We start from the raw sequence: 9,565 nt of genomic DNA, 5'->3' as shown, positions 1-9,565 counted from the left end.
AATATAGTGATTTCTCAGTAGTTTGCTTTATAACGAATATTGCATCTGTAAACAATCCTCCACTACGAAAACCCTGTTGTTCATCTGCTAAACTTATCCTCTGATTTATTAGTACTTGTAAAATTTTGGTTGTAAGTTTCAGGGTAGTATTTAACAAGTTTATACCTCTGTAGTTTTCTGGTTGTTTTTTATCTCCTTTTTTGAATAGTAGAATTAATTCGCTCGTTCTCCATTTTTCCGGTATTTTATTGTGTTTTATAAGTTTATTAATTAGTGTTGTTAATGTTGTTAATTGTTCTGTCATTGCTGCTCCTCGATATTTCAGTAATTCGGAAAAGGAACTCTATATGAAAAAACAAATGACAATGGCCACAGAATCGTCAACTCGCAGCAACACTAAATATGACTTTCCTATAGACAAAATTTGAGCATCCAAGAAAACAAGGCAAACTGGAGACATTCATCTGGAAGTGAAAATCAAATTGACCACGTCTTAGCAATCATAGAGTTAGCAAAAAAAAAACGCGACACTAGGTCTTAAAAAAAATGAAGTAATAGGAAAGAAGAAAACAACAAAATTAAATAAAGACTGGTACGATCAAGACTGCGATACAAAAAGAACTTTAAAAAATTCCGCCAGAATGACATGGTTCAACAACCCATCAGAACAAAACAGGAAAGAATACAAAATAGCGAGAAACAAAGCCAACGCAATAAATAAAATGGAGAAAAATAACTGGTTAAATGAAAAGCTAGAGTATATTCAAAAGAAAGAAAAAATCATAAAATAAAACAATTTTACAAAAAAGTCACAGCAACAAAAAATACACCCAGCAGAGAACTAAAAAACCAAAAAGGAGAAACCCTATTTGAAGATAAATAGATCAGCAGAATATGGAAAGAATATTACGAAAAAATCCTATTCACTACGGAGGAAACACACTGCGATGAAGAAATAAAACCAATAGTACAAGATGAAGATGAAGCAGAAATTCCCACAGAAACGTAAAAAGAAGATGACGCTTAAAGAGAAATTGAAAAATTAGATAAGGAAGCAAGAGAATAGGGCTAAAGATAAACCAGCACAAAACAAAATACATGACGGTAGGGAAGTACGACACATTAACTCAGAAATATCTAATAACATACAACCGCAAATTTTTAAACTGAACCCATCTTTAGCTATTTGGGACTAACAATAGGGAAAACCGGAAGAGAGAACAAAGGAAAGAATTCTGAAAGGCAAAAAAATATATAGAATGAATAGAAATCTGCTGAGAAGCAAGACACTAAGAAAGAAAACAAAGATAAACTTACATAAGACCTGTTGTTACATATAGGATGGAAACAAGAAAGATGAAGATAGCCTACTGCAATTTGAAAGAAAAATAATGGGAACGATCATCATCATCATCATTCTGGCTTCATAACCCTGAATGGATCCTAGCCTCCTCAAGAATTTTTCTCCAGTCGTCCCTATCCATCGCCTTCCTCCGCCAAGCACGCATTCATATATTTCTCACGTCTTCATCGACGTTATCAAAGAACCGTGTTGTATACTGAGAACGATACTGATCCCCAATGTAACGAGAAAGAAGGAGAAAAGATACATAAAATGTATTCGGTCAGAATGGATACGACATATACAGAGACGCCCACACTCAGGTATGCTGAAAAGAATAACTAACTGGACATTAATATGGACCAGGTGTAGAGGAAGGTCTGGAAGAAGATGGCTGGATGATTTAGAAGATGATATAAGATCATTGAATGTTAACGACTGGAACGTTCAGTGAAAGGGCAGGTAGAAATGGAATACAATCCCTAGAGATTGTAAAGCTTAATGAATGAATGAATTGTTACCTATATTACACCTCTGAATCGACATTAAATAGCATGGTAAACAAGATACACTTATTTTCAAGATTTTTGTAATTTTAGTTCAAGAAAAAGAAAGGGCATAAAAATATGAGAAGAAGAAGACCTATTGACCCACAATTTTTCCGTTCACAAAGAGGAATCAATGCATCAAGTTTCGATACTAGGACATTCAACAAAAATTAAAAGACATTCTTCTTCTTCTTCTTATAGTGCCTATTCGTTACGGATGTTCGACACTAACGTGGTTATTTTGACTTTGTTGACTGCTGCCCTAAAATTTGTGTGTTTGCCACGTATTCTTCACATTTGTTATATATATATATATATATATATATATATATATATATATATATATATATATATATATATATATATATATATCGAGAAAAGGAATACGACCGTCAATCCAAAATAAACTAAGGTACACTCGAAGAGTGGTGGGTTTTTCGGTCAAAGTGGAGAAATAAAAGACAAAGAAGGTGGCTACTTCATCTATTTATTGAAGACGTTTCGCTTTCTGCTCAGAAAGCATCATCAGTTCATCTAAAAAGAACAATATGAAACCAAACATCCATAGAGAAGTTACAATAAAAGTGTGTTCCATTACGTACTGTTCTCCCTGAACTTTGCGGATAACCAAGTCGTCCTAGTTCAAGATTCTTTTGATCTAGAATATATGATAAAGCGTCTATACAGAGAATATGTAAAATGGGGGTTACAAGTCAGCATGAAGAAAACAGAATATTTAGTTATCAATTCAGATGCAAGGTTTGAAGTGTTGATCGACGAGGACGTGGAAATCAAACAAGTGGAAAAATTTAAATATTTAGGTGCACTCATTGCTAAGAACAGCTTGGACGAAACCGAAATTAAACACCGAATTAATCAGGGACGAAAAATTGTAGGATGTCTGAACTCCTTATGGTGGGATCGCAACATTTCCAAAAGGAACAAAAAAAGAATAGGGCAAACCATGGTTGAATCAGTTCTTTGTTATGGCTCTGGAGTATGGACAATTAATGCAGACCCGAAGAGAAGATTGTTGGCAGTTGAAATGGATTATTTGAGAAAAAGTGCTAGAACATCAAGGCAGGAAAGGAAGACCAACGAATCTATAAGAAATAACATGAATGCTACAGAAACGGTCATTGACAGAATAGAAAGAATAGGTTTAAAATGGTTTGGACACCTATTGAGAATGCCTGACGAACGTTGGCCCCAAAAACTTCACAAATGGAAGTCAAAGATCATGGAAGGAAGGAATTAAAAGAGCGATGAAATCGAGAGGTTTTGAGGAGGCATGCCTTGGACCGGCAAGATTGGCGGAGGAGAACGGGAATACAGCGATAGGCGTCTCCAAAATATATTGTATTTATAAGTTGGATTAATGTCAAACGTCAATAAACTTATTTTAACGTTCAATTGTGGCATATTCCATTAAAATAGTAATTACTTTAAAATGCCACAAGAAAATAGCTTCAGAACAATAGATAAGATCTAGATAAGAGAAGGCAGTGTTCCAAAAATGTCGTCAGCCTTAGAGCGGCCACCCCACTTTCGGAGTACGGTACGTGCGACAGTCAAATGCGCACAAGTAAGAGAGGGTGGTTTTAGTTGGTAGGCAGGATAATAGATACCTGAATCTTTGGCACTGCTATCTTTAGAACTTTAAATTAAACTAAAACCCAAATTTTCGGGACTCAAAATGGAGGTAGCATAAAAAAATTTCAAAACCCACCCTATGACAAATTCTGGGTGCGCCACTGAATCATCCAACGGTAGAAGTATCAACTGAACGCGTAAAAGATGCAGGGACAACATTCTATAGAGGTATTAGTCGTATTAGTCCATCAACATAGTACATAAAAAAAATAGATATATACTCTGGTCCGTCAATGAACAAACAGAATGGCTTATAGCGAAGAAGATGTATATGACTTCTTTCTTGAACTAAGAGGAACATATGTACCAAATTTCAAGGCTCTAGGAATTTTTTGTACAAGAAAAAGAAAAAGCATAAGAATATAACAAGAAAAAGAATATCCATTAATTCCAAATTCAACAGTTTATTTCTGGGGTTCTTAGGTACTTATACAAAGAGGACAACTATGTATAAAGATTCACAACTTTTCGTTCAAGAAAAAGAAAATGCGTAAGAATATGGGAAGAAAAAAAGACCCATTGACTTTAAATTTAATAGCGTTCCTCCTTACACAAAAAGAAACTCAAGTATTACGTTTTAAGACTTTAATGTGATTTTTTTAAAGAAAACCATTTCATAGCAAAGTCCGTTTATGTCATAAAATTAACTAATGGGACAATTGTTGTTATTGTATCTGTAGAAAATAAATTCAGGTTGTTTTTATAGATATATAGATACTTAAAAATCGACAGAAATGGTTTACATAACCTAATAAATCAAATAAAACGCAACGTAAACGTAAAAACAAAAGCAAATTCAAGTCTTTTAATCTTTAAAAATAAAATGTAGCGGTTGTTGATCAACTGATATTTACAGACAATACCTGATAAGTTGCTTCATTTATTTTAATAAATTATATTTTCACATGTATCTTATAGAATTTTCTTCTACAAATCTTAAAATATAATTTAAAATTATGACTTACCCTTTAAAATTATCAATGTTGGTTTATCTCGTACTCGTACCACTAAAAAATAAAACTAACTGCAAGTGCAAATTTATCACGCATAAGCTATTTATAAATTATGTATTAAAATAAATATTTACAAAACTTAATTATTATACCAAATTAGAATCAACTATGGAAAAAACTTAACTAAGCTGACCTCTTTTGTTAGGTAGATACATTATACAATAAGTTAGTCATGAAACTACAGGGTAAGCTCAAGCTTAAATTTCCCCTTTAAAGTATGCTACCAAATAGCGGTAGCTGAATGCTTGTTGCATATATTATGGTACGGCCAAAGATGTAAGGTTGCAGTTTGGTCAATATTTCCTCATGGGATTAAAACTGTTGAAAAACATAAATATTATGTATCTATATATAAATACAAGTGGATGTATGAAAAACTGATAATTGATCTAACGAACTCGACAAAATTAATTGTATTCTTCTATTATGATTTTTATAACTATTATGATCTAGAAAATTAAAGTTTATTGATTGATATTGATATTTGACGGCTTTCACAGTGTCACAATGTCATTCAGGATTAGGTAGCGTTTGAATAAAATTTGATCTGAAATAATAGATCAAAGAGGATAAATATATTACAAAATATTACACTACTAATAAACACAAAATTAAAATAGATTCACAAGTTTACATAACTGAAACCCTGAAACTGTTTTCTTGTGGCATGTTAAAGTTACTATTTATATGGGATTAAACCACAATTGGTTGTAATGAGGATATTTTTTTTTTTATTTGTTTTTGATGTTTCAATTTCGAGGTTCCATTACAGTTTATCGTAGTCTACAAGCGTATGGGAGATTTTTAATGGGTCATTTGACCCAGCATGAATCACATATAAAACAATACTACAATATGTAATAACAACTTTAGAAACTATGCCGTCAATTCTTATCGGTACATGTGAGTCACAGGTAAGATAAACTTACCACTCAAGGAGATAAGTTTTTTTTGGCCAAACATTTTTGTATGGCATTTATAACTTAGGTAGGTACTAGAAAAATAATGACCTGGGACCTAATGCCGTACCAAAATATTTGTGCCAGGAGCAGGGAAAATTTTTTATTTTCGGACAAATTTTTCCCCATTTTCGGTAATTTGACACAGTACGGCATTCATACACAAAGTTTCGAATCGGTATATAGAATAATTTTTTTGTAACGCCATTTTGGCTGGGAAAGGGGTGAGAAATCAAGGCGCAACTATTAATTTGAACCTCCATGCTTTGTGTACCAATAAAAATTGGCGGCATAGTTTCTAAAGTTGTTATTACATATTGTAGCATTGATTTATACGTGATTTATAATGCTTCAAATGATCCATTAAAAATGTTCCATGGACTTGTAGTCTATTGTAGTTTAATCTCATTTAAATACAATATTTAACAACTTTATATATCTGACGAAGGTATAATAGCTTCAATTTTATTTTTCGCTTTATATTCTGTTCGACGAAACACTTTATTAAGTTTTCAAATATTGGTGACAATCTCATATTCGTCGTTTCGACCAGTACAGTTTTTTGGTCATCACTGAGGTCACCGGTAAGGCACAATTTTAAAATGATTCTGGTTCAAGGTTTGTTGTTAAGATGGCGTGTATGGAACGTTCATTTATGCTAAGTTTTGTATAAATATGGGTGTTCACTGTCCCTGTCCAGCTTATTATACATCCATCGACCTATAAAGGGATGTGTCTCGAGGAGAAGTCTAGAAGCTATCTTATGTTGTGTTTGATTTGTAGACTTGTGAGTTCGTCAATGACAAAATGAAATTATTAAAAGACAGAAATACAAAATTACAATTTACATAGAAACATATAGAAAAACGCGTCACACACAAGATCCTACACAAATTGTAGATTAATTAATTCACTACATTAAGAGCTGATTGGATTTTTAGGGAGAAATAGAGAGAAAAAGAGAGTGTCACGCAGAGAGAGAATACGTAATGATAAGATAAGACAGCGAATGGGGGTTGACGGCTGTCTAACAATAGACATAGAAAGAAAACAGCTGATATGGTACGGACACGTCCAGAGGATGGATAACTCAAGACTCCCAAAAATAATTATGCAATGGATACCACCAAACCGCAGAAAGAGGGGAAGACCCAAGAAATCTTGGAGAGAGGGAGTAACGAAGGCGATGAGCGCAAGAGATCTTAGAGAGAGCCAATGGGATGATAGAGTGTCATGGAAATTAGGCATCGGACAACGTCGCAAGAGGTTTTAAAACCGATTGATATATATATATATATATATATATATATATATATATATATATATATATATATATATATATATATATATATATATATATATAGAGAGAGAGAGAGAGAGAGAGAGAGAGAGAGAGAATTTGTTGTAATTAAGAATCTGCACCATTTTTTATTATGGTGACCTGATGATGACCATAAAAATGTAGTGTTTAGTAAGTCTGTAATTTATTTCTACAACTTTGTCAGTAATAATATTTGACTTATCCACCCTCTTAAAGAAGTCGGGAGTATTAATAAAAAAATTGAAGGGGTTAATGTGAAATAATGACAAGCCTCAAAATGGTAAAAGTGAGATATTTGACTTTGAATGTTAAAAATAATATATATAATCCAGTAACAACTTTTTTTGTTTTAGTTTAGATATGTCGATGCATCATGCCCTATGGAACTATGGTTACAAGAATATTAATAAAATTACCTACTCCAAACTTGGGGAAAACAGTCCTTATTAAAAAAAAGTGGCTTGTTACATTATTATATTAATAATAAATACTCAAAATCTTATTTAAACAACCAGCTCGGAGAGCTCATCAGCAACATCAGGGCTGAACTCCTCTCGTAAACTATTGTAGAAAGGATGATACACTGAAGGTATGTAGGGTAATGATCTCACATTTTCCAGTTTCTTTTTTGCAATCCGAATGGGCTCAAAATACTTCTGTTGTAAATCAGATAAAGAAAGCACATTTGGACGTCTCTTCTTGACAACAGTAACGGGGTTGTAGGTACCATTCACAGAATGCTTAACGTAAAATGCTTTTCTGTTATCACTCTTGAATAAAAAGTAAAAAACATTGGAAAAATTTAAAGATTGCTTGTTATCAGTACGAGTACTCTTTTTAATGTTCTCTAAAAGTGGTTGTACATTGAGGAAATCTTCCTGCTTCATAACAGTTAAGTTGAAGGGCTTCTTTTTATTAGATTCTTTTATAATTTTATGCCACTCCTCAGGAGAGTACACAAGCGGAGCATACTTTCTATATCGTTTTTCTATACGAGTAAAATTCCTGTCAGAGGGAAGGTGAGTATGTCCGCTGACTAAAAAATGGTGTGTAATATACTTAAACTTTTTGTTCCTTCGCTAGCTGGAACCATAAAGACATTAAAAGCCAGTTTTCGTTTTGCCCGAAACAATTATCCGTGAGATCCAATTTCACCATTTCCTCTTTTTGCAACGTTTTCCGTCCAAACATATGACCAGCGTCTTCCGTACAATCATGGATTCCTAGATTATACATCCATATTTTCCTGCAATAAAATGCAGGACCAGTGGTTAATTTGGGAATCGGTAACGCTTGCTGCAAGTCAAATGATATAACACATGTCTTCTTATCAATTTTGGACCGGGCTGTTTCGCTCTTCAGTAATTGTTGCATTGCCTGAGCCTTACACTTGTGCAAGTTAAGTCTTGTTGTTAATTCGCTATAATATTTTTTTTGTGATTTTGCTAACTCTATTTGGATATTAATTTCGTCGCATGTCTTGAAAGTGTCTGATTTTGGCAACTTGAATCCAATATTATACTCGGTACAGATATCTTACGGTAAGTATGCTCCTTAACTGGTTCAATTCCCGCTTCTTTACACCAAGGGACATATCGATCCGAATAGAGATTGGCTATACGCATGGTTTGGTCCAGGTAAACTTTATTCATATTCTCTTGTCGACTGAATCTTGTAGAATGAATAGACTGAATCTTGTAGAATGAATCTGACTGAATTATTTCTTAGACTTTTTAATAAGTAAGTTCTTGTTAACATCTATGGAACATCTATCTGGACATATTCTCCAACAGGGACAAAACAACAATTTCCATGCTCAGGAACGAACAATGAAAATATGTAGAATTAGGTTCGGTGGAGGAAGCAAGTTGACGACGGGGACATCCTATATAATAATTTTCCAAATTTCATCAGTGCCGGTGTATTGCACAAATCGTATGGTGATTACTCTGTTTTAAACTGCCATATTGCAAAGAGTACTATCACCTTAACCGGTCTTAGGACATAACACAAAAAAAATTGAATCGACTCGCGATTCCTAATTACCGAAACATCTTTCTACTCTGACATCTCTCGCTTCACCAACTCCCTTAACTCAACTGTCCCCTCGCCGGCCGGTCTTTCCAAACTAGCCACAAAATACCTCCCTCCACGCTTCTCACATAAATTCCTTACGACTTCAAATTGTGAAAATTAACCTTGAATCTCTTCCGGAGTTAATGCGTCTCAGAGAGGAAAAGCAAATCAAAAAGTAAATCAAATACAGGAGGGATATTAACAACGGATTCATATTTAAAAAAAATTCTTTGTATAAAAAATATATAAATTATTCATTATCAACTGATTTTATATAAAATACATTACCCATTACATTATTAATAAATGTTGCTCACAAATTACCCTCTATTTCAAGTCACTGACATCCATCAATACCATATCAATGTTCCCGTAGTTTTTTGCCATGTTCGCTCTATGTCTTTCAGGGGAAATTTAAAGAAAGTTTATTTGTTCTGTCCTTTCTTTCAAAACATTCCGCGTAAACACACTTATGCGTTAAGAAGGCAATTTTATCTAAAATGTGAGTATTTTTTTATGAAATTTAGCTTTAACTTGTCACAACAGCACAATAAGCAACTTTTGGTACATAATACACCTATAGGGTAATATCGGCTGTGACACTACTGTTAACTACTCGCAAGTCATACACAGACTGAGAAATCTCGATAAAT

The 9,565-nt window shown here is 33.4% G+C and overlaps 1 protein-coding gene across 1 annotated transcript in view; it reads right to left on the bottom strand.

Moving 5' to 3' along the window:
- Positions 1-4,586, bottom strand: part of LOC140432343 (uncharacterized) — a 143,706-nt gene extending 139,120 nt beyond the window's left edge. Inside the window, exon 1 of the mRNA XM_072520179.1 lies at positions 4,509-4,586. The gene's annotated coding sequence lies outside the window, so the exon portion shown is untranslated. The remainder of the gene's footprint in view (positions 1-4,508) is intronic.
- Positions 4,587-9,565: the final 4,979 nt, after the last annotated feature.

This window comes from Diabrotica undecimpunctata, chromosome 1 (assembly GCF_040954645.1).
Source record: "Diabrotica undecimpunctata isolate CICGRU chromosome 1, icDiaUnde3, whole genome shotgun sequence".
NCBI lineage: Eukaryota > Metazoa > Arthropoda > Insecta > Coleoptera > Chrysomelidae > Diabrotica > Diabrotica undecimpunctata.
Note: the sequence above shows the minus strand (reverse complement) of the source record. Positions and strands in the feature narration are given on the sequence as shown.